The sequence below is a fragment of the Podarcis gaigeae genome (genome assembly GCF_964106915.1).
Source record: "Podarcis gaigeae genome assembly, chromosome: 4".
NCBI classification, from domain to species: Eukaryota; Metazoa; Chordata; class Lepidosauria; order Squamata; family Lacertidae; genus Podarcis; species Podarcis gaigeae.
The window spans coordinates 98,423,698-98,440,068 of NC_139677.1; the positions used below are offsets into that span (position 1 = coordinate 98,423,698).

General features: G+C 45.5%; 1 protein-coding gene across 1 annotated transcript in view; it reads right to left on the minus strand.

Moving 5' to 3' along the window:
- Positions 1 to 16,371, minus strand: part of MYO7A (myosin VIIA) — a 161,860-nt gene that overhangs the window by 120,845 nt on the left and 24,644 nt on the right. The gene's annotated exons all lie outside the window — the stretch shown is intronic.

The window sequence follows — 16,371 nt, forward strand, 5'->3', positions numbered from 1 at the left end:
TCTTTCAAAAGCACAAACAATTCATTCTTGGCCCACCAGGGGGTCCCATTCGTACCACGAAGCCATTCCCCCCTGTTATGTACTGAGTTGAATAGGATCCAAAATACAGCAGTCTGATTGGTCCTAGAACAATAGGATTCAGAATGCAGCAGTCTGATTGGTCCACAGGAGCCACCCAATCCAGCTCCAGGTGGAAGTGAATCCGCAACCTGATTGGCTTACAGGAGAATCCCGGAACTAGCCAATCACGTGGGGTCCATTGTGTAAATAATGTATATAAAGCAGACATTCTGGGGGAACTGCCATTCCTCCTCACCACTATGAGCTGAATAAAGAGCATGAAATCCACTCTCGACTCCGAATATATTTCACCCCCCCTCAAAAACCCCATGCAAACCCTTTTCATCAGCTGATGTCCCTGGTGATGCCAGCCGATGGGCAGGAGGACAGGGTTTAATCCTGCATTAGCTGCGTACCCTGCTCCCAGCAGGGAACAGGGTCAGGCAGCCTGGGCAGCAGGATTTAATCTCTGCTTATCAACTGACAAGCAGACAGTCACCCAGCAGCTTGCAGGAGAAGCAGAACCTTTGAAAAACACTTTAAGACAGTCGCTGGCCCTATATCGGCTAAAATGGGACCACGGGTGTGGACGGGGGTGCTGCCTTAAACCCCTTTTCAAAAGTGATGTTTGAAGCATTCGCCCCACTTAAATAAAGGAGGGAGGAAGATGCCTCAAAATATGCTTTAAGCATCATCATCATTATCTTGGTTGCTGGTAAAAATAAAATACACAGTCTCTGATTTCACGCAACAGAATCATTCAGAAAAATCACTCATATTTGGAGTGAGACATTACTGTTGTAGGTAATATTTGAGTTGGGGGGAAAGAGTCACAAAAATCGAAAAGGAAGGGAGGGGGAAGTCAGTGACATTTCTTTTCTTTTTTTAAAGTTTTTATTGTTAAAATAATTCAGCATTAATACACACATATTGTGAATATACAAGCATAGTAAAGGTAAAGGTACCCCTGCCCGTACAGGCCAGTCTTGACGGACTCTAGGGTTGTGCACTCATCTCACTCTAGAGCCAGCGCTGTCCGCAGACACTTCCGGGTCACGTGGCCAGGGTGACGAAGCTGCTCCGGCGAATTGGCACCAGAGCAGCACACAGAACGCCGTTTACCTTCCTGCTAGAAAGCGGTACCTATTTATCTACTTGCACTTAATTGTGCTTTCAAACTGCTAGGTGGGCAGGAGCTGGGACCGAACAACAGGAGCTCACTCCGCCGCGGGGATTCGAACCGCCAACCATGCGATCGGCAAGTCCTAGGCGCTGAGGTTTTACCCACAGCGCCACCCGCATCCCATATACAAGCATACAAACATACATTTCATACAATCCTTAAAAATGTTCAAACATACCTACACTCAATCCCACAGATAATTCCTTTTCCCATCACCATCCACCACCCCTCACCCCACCTTTGTGTTAGACTTCCAATTAACCTAATTTCATACTTCTTTTTTATTACCCATTGTTATCCATCTTATTTAGTATTTCAGTATTTAAAACTGAACTTGTTTATTCTAATAGGAGTTATGATTTTTTTGATATGGTTTTGCAAGTATCCTTTAAACACCTTCCAATCCCTGTCTATCTTCTCTTTTGAGATCCTTCCAATTTCTCCCATAGTTTTGGATATATTGTAGTACTCCAATAATTTGGCAAGCCACTTTTCCAATTTTTCGCAGTCAATACCCTTGCAGCTACTGTTGTGTATAAATATATTGTCTTGTCTTCTTCCTTTAGACTTCCTGGTACTATTCCCAATAGAAAACCTTCTGGTGTTTTCCTAAATGAATATATGAACATTTTTTTCATTTCTTTATATATTGTTTCCCAAAATTGTTTGATGTTTAAACAATTCCACCATATATGTATCATGGTGATACAAGTCAGTGACATTTCATTCTTTTGCACTGCAACAGTTTTAAAAAAAATGCTTCTGAGAAGGGATTTAAGGCAGCCCCTGATGTCCCGATTCAGCTGGAATGGGATCATTGAGCTGCCTTTAAGCACTTCTCAAAAGCGAGGGCAATAGAAGGGTCTAGAAGCCAAGCCTTATGCGGAACGGTCGAAGCAGCTGGGTATGTTTAGCCTGGAAAAGAGGAGACTGAGAGGAAATATGATAGCCGTCTTCAAATATCTGAAAGGCTGTCACATGGGGGAATGACGCAATATTGTTTCTCCTGCTCCAGAAGCTAAGACTCGAACCCAGTGCTTCAAGTTGCAGGAAAGGGGATTCTAACTACACATACAGAAAAACTTTCTGAGAGTCAGAGCTGTTCGGCGGTGGAACGGTCTCCCTCGAGAGGTTGTAGACTCTCCTTCCTTCCAAGCAAAGTTTGGATGGTCCATCTGTCAGGGATGCTTTAGCTGAGATTCCTGCATTGAAGGGGGTTGGACTAGATGGCCCTTGGGTCCCTTCTATGATTCAATCTTAAAAGGGGAAAGCCTCGCAGAGACTTTGGCCAGCCTTCTCCCTTCCGCCTTTGAGATCAGAGCGAAAAGGATTTGGAAAGGCGCTGGCCACCTTTCCAAATTGGCCTGCGAGGCAGTTCCTGATAAGAATTTGGTCTGCAAAGACAGGAAGGTTCCTCAAACCCTGGTTCCTGGGACCTCTGTTGTGTCTGCCTCCTTTTCCAAATTAACAGCTCCCATCCTTTCTTCACAGGGAAGTTGCTTCAGCCCTTTGATCATTTTCGTTGCACCTTTTCCTGCAACATCCTTTATGAGATGCAGCAACCCAAACTGGACGCTACAAATTTGTCTTACTTGATGGTTTTATTTTCAGTCCTTCCCTTAATGGTCCCTAACATGGAATTCTCTTTTTTGCATCTACCAGACAGAGGGCCTTCTCGGTGGTGGCACCCGCCCTGTGGTGGAATGCCCTACCATCAGATGTCAAGGAAACAAACAACTATCTGACTTTTAGAAGACATCTGAAGGCAACCCTGTTTAGGGAAGTTTTTAATGTTTGATGTTTTATCTTGTTTTTAATATTCTGTTGGGAGCCGCCCAAAGTGCCTAGGGAAACCCAGTCAGATGGGCGGGGTATAAATATATTTAATAAATTATTATTATTATTATTATTATTATTATTATTATTATTAGTCCACCATAGAAACCAAAAAATGCAGCACGCGATAGATGGAGTTGATCCTTCAGCCATGGTGGGGGAATTGACCCTTGACCTGTGAATAATATTGGTGTTCCAAAAATGTTCCTGGATTCATTTGCGCCATATTGGGGTGTAGAGATGGCTTTTAGCAAGAGTCATATCCCGTCAAATAAAAGTGATCACATTTGTCTGTTCTTTGTTTCCTCTTCCAGCAGGAGAAAGGGAGAATCCGATCTCTTGCCTTCCAGCACACTCTCCTGGTAATAGTTGAAATTTCAGAACTGTGCTGCCAGTCGTTGAAGACAATGGCCAGATAGAGGCATATTTCACTATGCGCGTGCTCGCTCGCGCTCTCTCTCTCTCTCTCTCTCTCTCTCTATATATATACAGTGGTAAGGTAAAGGTAAAGGGACCCCTGACGATTAGGTCCAGTCGTGGCCGACTCTGGGGTTGCGGCGCTCATCCCGCTTTATTGGCCGAGGAAGCCGGCGTACAGATTCTGGGTCATGTGGCCAGCATGACAAAGCCGCTTCTGGCGAACCAGAGCAGCGCACAGAAATGCCATTTACCTTCCTGCCAGAACGGTACCTATTTATCTAATTGCACTTTGATGTGCTTTCGAACTGCTAGGTTGGCACTAGCAGGGACTGAGCAACGGGAGCTCACCCCATCGCGGGGATTCGAACTGCCGACCTTCTGATTGGCAAGTCCTAGGCTTTGTGGTTTAACCCACAGGCCACCCGCATCCCATATACAGTGGTACCTTGGGGTAATTACTTAATTCGTTCTGGAGGTCCATTCTTAACCTGAAACTGTTCTTAACCTGAAGCACCACTTTATAGGGTCTCCTGCTGCCACTGCGCCACCAGAGCACAATTTCTGTTCTCATCCTGAAGCAAAGTTCTTAACCTGAGGTGCTATTTCTGGGTTAGTGGAGTCTGTAACCTGAAGCGTATGGAACCCGAGGTACCAATGTATATATATATATATATATATATGCAGGTTTTGGTGTCCTCGGGTGTCTTCCCGTGTAAAAGTTGGGGTGTCTAGGCGACGTTTCGACGAGGTCTCACTCGTCATCTTCAGGCTGGTGCTTTCGGCTTCTTGTTACTGGAACAGAGCGGGATCTCAATGTTTGAGTTCCTATAAATACTGTAGAGGGGGTGTGGTGTCTAGCCTCCAATGTTCTGGGCAGAGAGGAAGTTCCCAGGCTAGTGTGCCTTTTCTTCTTTTGTTCCTTAATTACTTGAGAGATACCTTGAGTGATTTCTTGAGTGATATCCTGAGTACCACTTAGGTGGGTCATTAGGTGTGGATTAGTTGCTAAAGTCTTTGTGTCTTGACCTCTTGAACTTTGTGAAGAGTTTTCCTGAGAAGATGGCTGTATTGCACTTAGTTGTGCTTTGGCTTGGCTTCGTGTATAGGGGCGAGCTGTGGTTTTGTGGCTTGTGTCAGCCAGATCTGTGTAGGGATTGCAGGGGGGTGCAGCATCCGGAGGTGCCACCATGGATTGGCTACTGGATGGTGTCAGTAATTCATCTGTGGAGAGGGTCTGGGTTTGGGTCTGGTGTGGTTGATTGGTGTTGGCGTTCTGTGTGCCTCTGGATCTGGTGTCAGTTTTTGTGGGGAGGGCTAATTTCCAGATGTCTGGCAAGCGGGATGTGTCGTCACGCTTGTTCATGTTGTGAGGGTGTTTCTCTATCTCGATGGCTTCCATGATTATTCTCTTGTGGTGATGTTCCGTGTTAAAGAGCAATTTGGAATCTGCAAAATTAATTTCGTGTCCTGTTTCTTTCATGTGTTGGAAAAGAGAGGAAGTTTTTTCTTCTTTTTTGACGGCATTCTTGTGTTCTGCGATACGTGCATTTATTCGTCTGCTGCACCCCCCTGCAATCCCTACACAGATCTGGCTGACACAAGCCACAAAACCACAGCTCGCCCCTATACACGAAGCCAAGCCAAAGCACAACTAAGTGCAATACAGCCATCTTCTCAGGAAAACTCTTCACAAAGTTCAAGAGGTCAAGACACAAAGACTTTAGCAACTAATCCACACCTAATGACCCACCTAAGTGGTACTCAGGATATCACTCAAGAAATCACTCAAGGTATCTCTCAAGTAATTAAGGAACAAAAGAAGAAAAGGCACACTAGCCTGGGAACTTCCTCTCTGCCCAGAACATTGGAGGCTAGACACCACACCCCCTCTACAGTATTTATAGGAACTCAAACATTGAGATCCCGCTCTGTTCCAGTAACAAGAAGCCGAAAGCACCAGCCTGAAGATGACGAGTGAGACCTCGTCGAAACGTCGCCTAGACACCCCAACTTTTACACGGGAAGACACCCGAGGACACCAAAACCTGCATTCCTGTACCCGTGAAAATCTACGAAAGCATATATATATATATATATATATATATATATATATATATATATATGCATATAACACTTCAGAAATTCAGGGAAGTGGGCAAAGATCCCACTCACCATTTGCCGAACCAGTTTCAACAACTGTTTACACATGTGGTTCTATGTATACCACTTAGCAAATCATTGTGTTCATTCTGCATTTCAACGTTGACCAACAACAGGTTACTTTATTATAGTCAGGATGAAGGTGAAAGAGTGGATGTCACAGGTAAATATCAACATTTTTGCGCACCGGTGAAATCACACACTCTCCTGATGAGTCAATCAATGATGGCTGGCACACTCGCTAAATTTGGCTCCAAACCCCATAACAAAGCATACCTTCCAACATTCCTATGATGAAAATAGGGACGCCCTATTTAATAATAATAATTTTATTTGTATCCTGCCCATCTGACTGGGTTGTCCCAGCCACACTGGGCAGCTTCCAACATATATAAAAACATAACAAAACATTAAACTTTTTTTTAAAATACAGGGCTGCCTTCAGATGTCTTCTAAATGTTGCAGAGTTACTTATCTCCTTCGTTCGGGAGTCAGATAGCTCCATACCCTCCAACATTTCTCTGATGGAAATAGGGATGTCCTAAAGAAAAGCGGGACATTCTGGGATCAAACCAGAAACTGAGGTGGCTTCTGTAAAATGGGGACTCTTGAAAGGTCTGGAATTTGTCGGTTGGCCATTGTGAAACAGGATGTTGACCTACAAAGGCCAATGGCCCGACCCAGCAGTGCTCTTCTTATGTCTTTAAATTTAATAATGTTGCAGGAATTTATGTATAGGTTGGGTGGGTTGCCCCTCCAGCAGATATCATGCGCATGCAGCCCGCTACCAAAACAAGCACAATTGCTTTTGTGACTTTTGTGATTTGTCCCCACAAAACACTTGGTCACAATTTCTTCCTATCTATTCAAAGGGCCTTTGCTGCACGATACCAAATGTAATAATTCACTGATAAATGTATCTATGTACTGGCTCACTGGGAAAACTTCAGAAATTCATATAGACATGTGAGCTCAGCTACTCAGCAGCCCCTCTGCCTGGGTGATAATCCCTGGCATCCTGATACCTGAGTGCCAGGCAGGTAGCCATTTCAGAAATAACAAACCCCGATGAAGACAAAAGGGGGTGATTAACTTGGCTGGGAAACAGGGAAATGTAAATATCTCTTTTGTTACACTTGATGGGTGTTTGGTGGAGGGCAAGGAGAAGCATGGGGCAGGGTCCAGGATGCTCAGATCTGCCACCAGACCTCCCCTTTCATGATGTATGAGTGATGTATGAGTGATGTAGTTTGGGGGGGGTGTAACATGGGGATTAGCAGCTAATAAAAGTTTGGGGGCTCTTTTGTTCGGGGCTTCCATGACAGGACTTCAATAAAGACCAAGCCTACTGGCTGCTGTTTTGCTCTGGTATTCCTGGCTGGTGTCCTTGTTTTTTGTCCAAGGGAGCCCTCAGATTTCTCCGTTAACAATAATAAATAAATAAATGAAAGACTCCCACACCATATTGTCAAACAACAGCTGAGCATGTATAGATTCGCAATAACATTATCTTGGCAAAACACGCACAGTAGTTCTCGTTCTATGGCACCAACCCAGCCCCCCTGAAGGAAGGACGTGGAGAATGTCAACATAACTGATAGCATCTTCTGGCAGGCGATATTATGGTCAGATAAGAACAGTCGCCTGCTTCGCTGCAAAATGAGCCCCCTCCCCCTTGCAATAAATCTACGCGGAAGCCGCCTTCCAGGGAGTGATTTGTGGGTCGTGAAACTGCAGCCTGTGACCCAGAGAGAGGCACTGGTGGTGGGTGGCACAGGCAGTAAAATGGGCCTTGCCCTCTTCCTTGGCAAACGGCCATAAATCATTCACATTCCATTTGGCCTGGCTGTGCAAAAGAGGCCATTCGGCTGGGAGAAGAAAAACTCTCCGTTCTGTGCTGGTGAAATCAGCAGGAGGGGGTGCCTGGCATTTTGAGATGCTGGGATAACTCAGATCTCGTTTGCATTTTAATGAGGAAGTCCCTGATTGGCACCTCTCTTGCGAATCAGACCCAAAAAACAACCCCCAACCATCCTTCAAAATTCATACTCCGCTGAATTTTGGGGGACGCTGTTCTCCAATCAAGTGATTTGCACAAATCGCATTTTATTAGGAGGACCAGTGCATAATAACACACCTATTAGTGAAAGTAACAGACAGAAATGCATCGTAGTGGAAGGAATTTCTTTTTAGAATATGCAAATTAATCAAACCAGCATGGAATGTGTATATTAGGAGAAATTCACACTAGAATGCTAACAAACTTTCAAGAGGAATTGATAAAGAAAAATCTGCAGGAATGTGGGAAACTGGATTTAAGTTTGGAAGAACGAGAGAGAACCAAAATGGACTGGTTTGTGCATCTTTAGCAATAATTTAATAATAATATATTTTTTATATATACCCCGCCCATCTGGCTGGGTTTCCTCAGTCACTCTGGGTGGCTCCCAACGGAATATTAAAACAGGATAAAACATCAAGCATTTAAAAACTTCCCTAAACAGGACTGCCTTCAGATGTCTTCTAAAAGTTAGATAGTTGTTTATTTCCTTGACATCTGATGGGAGGGCGTTTCACAGGATGGGTGCCACCACCGAGAAGGCCCTGTGCCTGGTTCCATGTAACTTGGCTTCTCGCACAGAGGGAACCGCCAGAAGGCCCTCGGCACTGGACCTCAGTGTCTGGGCTGAATGATGGGGGTGGAGACGCTCCTTCAGGTCTACTGGGCTGAGGCCGTTTAGGGCTTTCAAGGTCAGCACCAACACTTTGAATTATGCTTGGAAACATAGTAGTGAATCACTAAGCTGAGTGTGGCCCACCAGGCATATTTGGGTACTCACCGGACGCCAAATTATGTGGTGGGGTTGGGAATGTTAGAGCACACACTCTACAGAGAGTCAGTATGATCTAGTCCCAGAATAGGGAATCTCAAGCCTGGAGGACAAATTCAGATCTCCAGGTCTCTCTGTCTGGCCCTGTGGCAGTAGTTTGTTAATGCTATATTGCTGCTGAGATGCATAGCATAAGAAATTCAAAACTTTGAAAGTTGGAACATAAGAAACAATACATGAAGACCAGCTTAATTTTGAACCATATTGTTGCTGCTGTTAAGCAGCCGTGTTTGACAGTGCAATCCTGTATAGGGAAGTTTTAAAAAAAAGTTTAATGTTTTATTATGTTTTTATATATGTCGGAAGCTGCCAGCGTGGCTGGGGCAACCCAGTCAGATGTGTGGGGTATAAATAGTGAAATTATCACTGTGGAAAGGGACGTCCCTATTTTCACCAGAGAAATGTTGAAGAATATGCAAGACACCCACCACCTGAATCTTCATTGCCCCATCGCACCCACTGTGGAGGCATTAATTGCCTCGTAAATCCATTTGATGGCCAGGATCCTGACAGTGGCTGCCATTAGAAATGCCAAACGCCTCAATCCCTCCAGCTAATGAGTAGGCCCAAGTGATTCACATTTCAATCTATATGCAAATGGACCATCCGGCAGGCACTCAGAGTGCCGTTTGTGGCCCTGTTTACTGCCGTCCAGAGAAGCTTCCAGGTTTGGACATCAATCCAGTACAAGACAAGAATGGACAACAGCTCGCGGAGCGTGTGATTTATGAGGGAGAGCTCACAGTCGTGGCGATGATGTCTGGGAGGCCAGCAGTAATTGCTGCCTTGCTTCACGCCCCTCACTCATCCAAAAGCACTTGGTGGTCTTATCTTCCCACAAGGGCCGACATTGATGCCGAAATCCAGCATCGCCTGAGCTCTGCAAGTGCGGCTTTCTCCTGATTGAAATTCAGAGTGTTTGAGGATTGGGACATTTGCAGGGAAACCAGAATGCTTGTTTACAAAGCTATTGTGCTACTGACCTTGCTGTATGCCTGTGAAACATGGACCACTTATAAACGCCATCTCCAACTCCTCAAAAGATTCCATCAACTGTGTCTCTGAAAAATTTTACGCATCACTTGGGAAGACATGTGAACTAATGCCAGTGTACTGGAAGAAGCAAAGATCACCAGTGTTGAAGCTATGATTCTTCAACATCAACTTTGTTGGGCTGGTCATGTTGTGCTGATGCCTGATGATCGTCTTCCAAAGCAACTACTCTATTCCGAACTTAAAAATGGAAAGCGTAATGCTGGTGGTCAACAAAAGAGTTAAACCTGTCTCAATGCAAATTTTAAAAAATGTGGTATAAACACTGACAACTGGGAAACACTGGTCTGCGAGCGCTCCAGTTGGAGAACAGCCTTTACCAAAGGTGTTGGGGGCTTCGAAGACACTCGAACTCAGGACGCAAGGGAGAAACGTGCTAAGAGGAAGGCACGCTTGGCAAACCCTCACCGTGATCAACTCCCGCCCAAAAACCAATGTCCCCACTGTGGATCCAGAATTGGCCTCCACAGTCACTTATGGACTCATTGTTAAAACCGTGTTCATGGAAGATAATCTTACTCGGCTACAAGTGATTGCAGAAGAAGAAGAAGAAGAAGAAGAAGAAGAAGAAGAAGAAGAAGAAGAAGAAGAAGAAAACTGAACATGTCCTGTCACATGGGGCCTAAATGTCACTCAGCCATCAATGACAATAGCTTCACCCAAGGGTTTTTAGACATTTAGATATATGGTGTGGTACAGTGGTACCTCAGTTCTTGAACGACATCCGTTCCGGAAGCCCGTTTGGGGAATCGGAGAAAAGGCTCCAGGACACTTCAATGGAGACTAGTGGGGAGAGCACGGGTGCTCCGCTGCCCACACCCTCCCTGCGCAGAAGACTTCCGCGCAGGGAGAGTAGGAGGAGACTTGGCGTCAAATAACTTTTTTGCTGGAAAGAAATGCCCACTGACGGATTCTGCCAGCGACTGAGACAGCCACGCAGTGAAGGGCTGTCCAGACAGAAAGGGTTCAACCAGGCAACCAAGCCAAGAGTGGCGGCAACGTACGCATGAGCAACCCCCCTAGAACCATTACAGGTGGGAATCGCAGGTGGGCTTCTGGTTGGCCCCTGTGAGAACAAGATTCTGGACTAGGTAGGACATTGGCCTCATCCAACAGGCCCTTTTTAGGCTCTTATTGAATCTGGACTCTTCTGCATTCCAAGCAAGTGTCCTACGACTGAGCTATGGGTGCCCCTCCTGGCGCAAGGGCACACAAACAACTCGCCTGGATTGTTCTAATTTGAGAGTTGCCACCTGAGCCATTATGAGCTCTGTAAACAAAGAGCAAGATACAATTGTTAGAAAAGTGCCGGCTTTTATCTTGGAGTACTTGACAACTAAAAGGGACACGGGTGGCGCTGTGGGTAAAACCTCAGTGCCTAGGACTTGCCAATCGTGTGGTCGGCGGTTCGAATCCCCGCGACGGGGTGAGCTCCCGTCTTTTGGTCCCAGCTCCTGCCCACCTAGTAGTTTGAAAGCACCCCTAAGTGCAAGTAGATAAATAGGTACCGCTTTATAGTGGGAAGGTAAACGGCGTTTCCATGCGCTGCGCTGGTGCCGGTTCGCCAGAGCAGCTTTGTCATGCTGGTCACGTGACCCGGAAGTGTCTTCGGACAGCGCTGGCCCCCGGCCTCTTAAGTGAGATGGGCGCACAACCCTAGATTCGGACACGACTGGCCCGTACAGGCAGGGGTACCTTTACCTTTACCTTTACCTTTACTTGGCAACTGTCAATGAGAGTTACTCCATCCAATAACTCAAACAGAACAGTTGTGTGGGTTCTCTGATGTTGTGTTGGGTTTATTGAGTTTTGACAAGCCTTCTTAAATCTCGGTATCTCAGATTAGAATTGGTTTCATGTATGTGACTTTTTTTATTACAGATATACCTTGGGTTACAGACACTTTGTGTTGCGCAATTTTGGGTTGCGCACTGTGTCGAACCCGAAACACGTTACTTTCTGGTTTCGGCACATGCGCAGTAGCACCGAATTGCGACCCGTGTGTGCGCAGATGCGGCACTGCAGGTTGTGACCCAACACTTTGAATTGTGCTTGGAAATGTACTGGGTCGGTCTTTCAGGACTGGTGTTATATGGTCCTGGCAGCTGCTCCCAGTCACCAGTCTGTCAGCTTTGTTAGTTATAGTTACTGGGTCACCTTCAAAGGTAGCCCCACGTAGAGCGCATTGCAGTAGTCCAAGCAGGATATAATCAGAGCATGTAATACTCCGGCAAGACAGTGCGCAGGCAGGTAGGGTCTCAGACCAATTTCAAGTACTGCAGGGCAGGAACACAGAAAGCTGGAGTCCAGAGGAGGGCAACCAAAATGGTCAAAGGCCTGGAAACGATGCCTTATGAGGAACAGCTAAGGGAGCTGGGCATGTTTAGCTTGGAGAAGAGGAGGTTAAGGGGGGATATGATAGCCATGTTCAAATATATAAAAGGATGTCACATAGAGGAGGGAGAAAGGTTGTTTTCTGCTGCTCCAGAGAAGCGGACACAGAGCAATGGATCCAAACTACAAGAAAGAAGATTCCACCTAAACATTAGGAAGAACTTCCTGACAGTAAGAGCTGTTCAACAGTGGAATTTGCTGCCAAGGAGTGTGGTGGAGTCTCCTTCTTTGGAGGTCTTTAAGCAGAGGCTTGACAACCATATGTCAGGAGTGCTCTGATGGTGTTTCCTGCTTGGCAGGGGGTGGGACTCGATGGCCCTTGTGGTCTCTTCCAACTCTAGGATTATATTATTCTATGCTTTCTATCATAACAAAACAATATTCCATCTAATTCAGTCTAGGCCAGCGGTCAGCAAACTTTTTCAGCAGGGGGGCGGTGCACTGTCCCTCAGACCTTGTGGGGGGCCGGACTATATTTTGAAGGGGGGGAAATGAACAAATTCCTATGCCCCACACATAAATAAAAGCACACACTCTACTGATGTAAAAACACCAGGCAGGCCCCACAAATAACCCAGAGATGCATTTTAAATAAAAGCACACACTCTACTGATGTAAAAACACGCTGATTCCCGGACTGTCTGCGGGCCAGATTTAGAAGGCGATTGGGCTGGATCCAACCCCTGAGCCTTAGTTTGCCTACCCATGGTCTAGGCTCCTTCAGGGGCAGAAAACATGGGGGCCTCAGGAAAATGATGGACTACAACTCCCATCAGCCCTAGCCAGAGTCACCAGTGGTAAGCAATGATGGGAGTTGTAGTCCAAATGTATCTGGAGGGCTCCTCTGACTGGCAGAATGTCTCCAGGCTCTCGGGTAGAGAGAGGTCCTTCGTGTCTCCTCCTCCCCTACCCTTTGACTGGGATGAGATCTGAGACCCATCTGCATGCAACACTTTCGTTTACTATGGAGCTACAGCTGGTACATAACTCTTTTTTAAAAAATGCTTTTTTATTGGTGCTTCCTTTAATACAAACAAATAAAATACAGTAAAATTCAACAATCATTTACCCACATTCCTTCCCCACACTCTGCTGAGCATTGACTTCCTTCCCTCACTTCAACAGGTTTTCTGATGTCAGTAACTTTTCCACAGTTTCATATTGTATATCCAGTCCTATCTACGTCGTAAGATTTATTTCAGTCCTGCCAGAGTCTTCAAATTTCTACAGTTATTATTTATGTACTCCATAAATTTACTCCAATCTTTTTGGAATTTTGCTTCCTCCTGATTTCGGATCCTACAGGTCAGTTTTGCTAGTTCCACATAATCAACCATCTTCGTCTGCCACTCCTCTATTGTTGGTAATTCTGGTACTTTCCATTTGGGGGCTAACAAAGTTCTGGCAGCAGTCATAGCATACATAAATAAATAAATAACCTTTGATCTGCTTTTTATTTTTCCTCTCCCATCAAGCCTAGGAAGAAAGCTTCCAGCTTTTTCGGGAAAGTGTATTTAAATCTCTTTTTCAATTCGTTATAAATCTGTTCCCAAAACTGTTTCATTTTCTCACATGTCCACCACATGTGGTAAAAATCTCCATCTTTATCTTTGCATTTCCAGCATGGCTTACTAATCATCCTGTACATTATCGCTAGTTTGTTGTTGTTTAGTCGTTTAGTCGTGTCTGACTCTTCGTGACCCCCTGGACCAGAGCACGCCAGGCACTCCTGTCTTCCACTGCCTCCCGCAGTTTGGTCAGACTCATGTTTGTAGCTTCGAGAGCACTGTTCCACCATCTCGTCCTCTGTCGTCCCCTTCTCCTTGTGCCCTCCATCTTTCCCAACATCAGGGTCTTTTCCAGGGAGTCTTCTCTTCTCATGAGGTGGCCAAAGTCTTGGAGCCTCAGCTTCAGGACCTGTCCTTCCAGTGAGCACTCAGGGCTGATTTCCTTCAGAATGGAGAGGTTTGATCTTCTCGGTAGTTTAACAGGTGTCAAATACTCAGCTGGTACATAACTCAGTGGTAAATAAAGGAATGCAAAACAGAGTTTTTAGTTCTTTCCCCCCCAGATGAACCATTCACCTGGTCTTGAACTACTGTATTTTTTGCTCCATAAGATGCACTTTTCCCCTCCTAAAATGTAAGGGGAAATGTGTGTGCGTCTCATGGAGCGAATGCAGGCGGGAGGCTCTGCTCATCGCTCCCTTTAAAGAGCCATGTGGAGCGTGTATGCGGCTTTTGGGGGCTTTTCCCCCAGGAGGGAGAAGGGCAGCCCATCAGTCCCTTCTCCCTCCTTAGGGAAAAACCCCCAAGAGCCCCAAGCCCCCACACATGCTCCGCGCGGCTCTTTAAAGGGAGCGCAGCTCTTGGGGACTTTTCCAGGAGGTAGGGGAAGGGACTGACAAGCTGCCCTCTGTCCCTTCCCCCACCTCCCAGAAAAGCCAGCAAGAGCCTCTGCTCAGCGCTCCCTTGTAAGGGTTCCCTTTTATCCCTCGTCCTGCAGAAGAGGTACTGCACAGCTATCACTCTTGCTCTGCTGGCTTCTGAGCGAAGCAGGAGGAGGGAAGGAAGGGTTTAAAGCAAGAAAAGCGAGAGCCGCTTACACGCCTTGCGCAGAATATTTTTTTTCTTGCTTTCCCCCTCTAAAAACTAGGCGCGTCTTATGTTGGAAATGTAAAGGGACTGAAGGTACATTCTTTCACCTTTGGTGGACATGCCCAAGGATTAAGACTTTCTGGGAGATGATCTATAATGAAATGAAAAAGGTATTTAAATATATCTTTCTGAAGAAACCAGAGGCCTTTCTCCTGGGCATGGTCAGCCAATTGGTGCCAAAGAAGGATAGAACTTTCTTTATGTATGCTACAACAGCAGCAAGAATATTTATTGTAAAGTATTGGAAGACACAAGATTTACCCACCCGGGAAGAATGGCAGATGAAGGTGATGGACTACATGGAACTGGCGGAAATGACCGTCAGAATCCGAGACCAGGGAGAAGAGTCGGTGGAAGAAGATTGGAAGAAATTTAAAGTTTATTTACAGAAACATTGTAAAATCAAGGAATGTTAGAAGGATGTTGGAATGAAGTTATGTGGTTTTAGCAGAAATGTTATAAAGGATTAAGTAAAAATAGATTGTTAATTGGTGAAAGGAGGGAATGTAAAGTTACATTATATTAAGATAAATTATAGAACAAAAACTGGGAAAGATGGAAAGGATTTGCTGAAATAGCTAACTGAACTAGAATACAAAAAAGGGAGGTGTGAGGAGGTCAAGGAAACAAGCAAATGAAAGATAAGTTATGGGAAGGTTCGATGCATTTTTAAAAAATTGTTTCTATTTTTCTGTTTTTTCTTCCCCCCCCCCTTTTTTCCTTTTTCCTTATTGTGATGTGTTGTCTTGTTTTTGCTTAATCTGGTGTTTTCTCTTTTTTCTTTTTGTAACCTTTAAAACTTTAATAAATATTACTTTTAATAAAAATAAAAACTAGGTGCGTCTTATGGTCAGATGCGCCTTACACAGCAAAAAATACGGTAAATCTGTATCACAGACAAATGTTATGATCCTTTCATGCAGCCCAGCAGTACCATAAAACACACACACACAGAGAGGCCACAGTTTTTACAGCTCCTCACCCGTTCCTCCTCTCTTTGTTTACCCAGAAAGCAGGTTGCCACAACCAATTTGCCAGCCGCTAAAGATGATAAGCTCTGGCTCTCAACAGACCTTCCCTCTGCCCAACAATATTTGCTTCTCTTTAAACTTACAATGCGGAAGGGAAAAGATGCAGGGATGAGCGGATAGGTTCTCTTAGCTCTTTGAGCGCTCTCTCTTCCTCAGACAAAGCTCGGCTTTCCCCTCCTTTTATGACAAGAGCTGATACAAACTGAGATTGCATCACAACTTTCATCAGCAGGGTAGTGGCCAATTTCCCCTTGTGAGAGTCACAGCCCCATGTAACGTTTTTGTAAAGATTCTATAAGGGACGCGGATGGCGCTGTGGGTTAAACCACAGAGCCTAGGACTTGCCGATCAGAAGGTCGGCGGTTCGAACCCCCGTGACGGGGTGAGCTCCCATTGCTCGGTCCCTGCTCCTGCCAACCTAGCAGCTCGAAAGCATGTCAGAATACAAGTAGATAAATAGGTACAGCTCCGGCGGGAAGGTAAACAGCGTTTCCGTGCGCTGCTCTGGTTCGCCAGAAGCGGCTTAGTCATGCTGGCCACATGACCCAGAAGCTGTACGCCGGCTCCCTCGGCCAGTAAAGCGAGATGAGCGCCGCAACCCCAGAGTCGGTCACGACTGGACCTAATGGTCAGGGGTCCCTTTACCTTTACTTTTAAGATGCTAAAATAATCTTATAATCATAGAA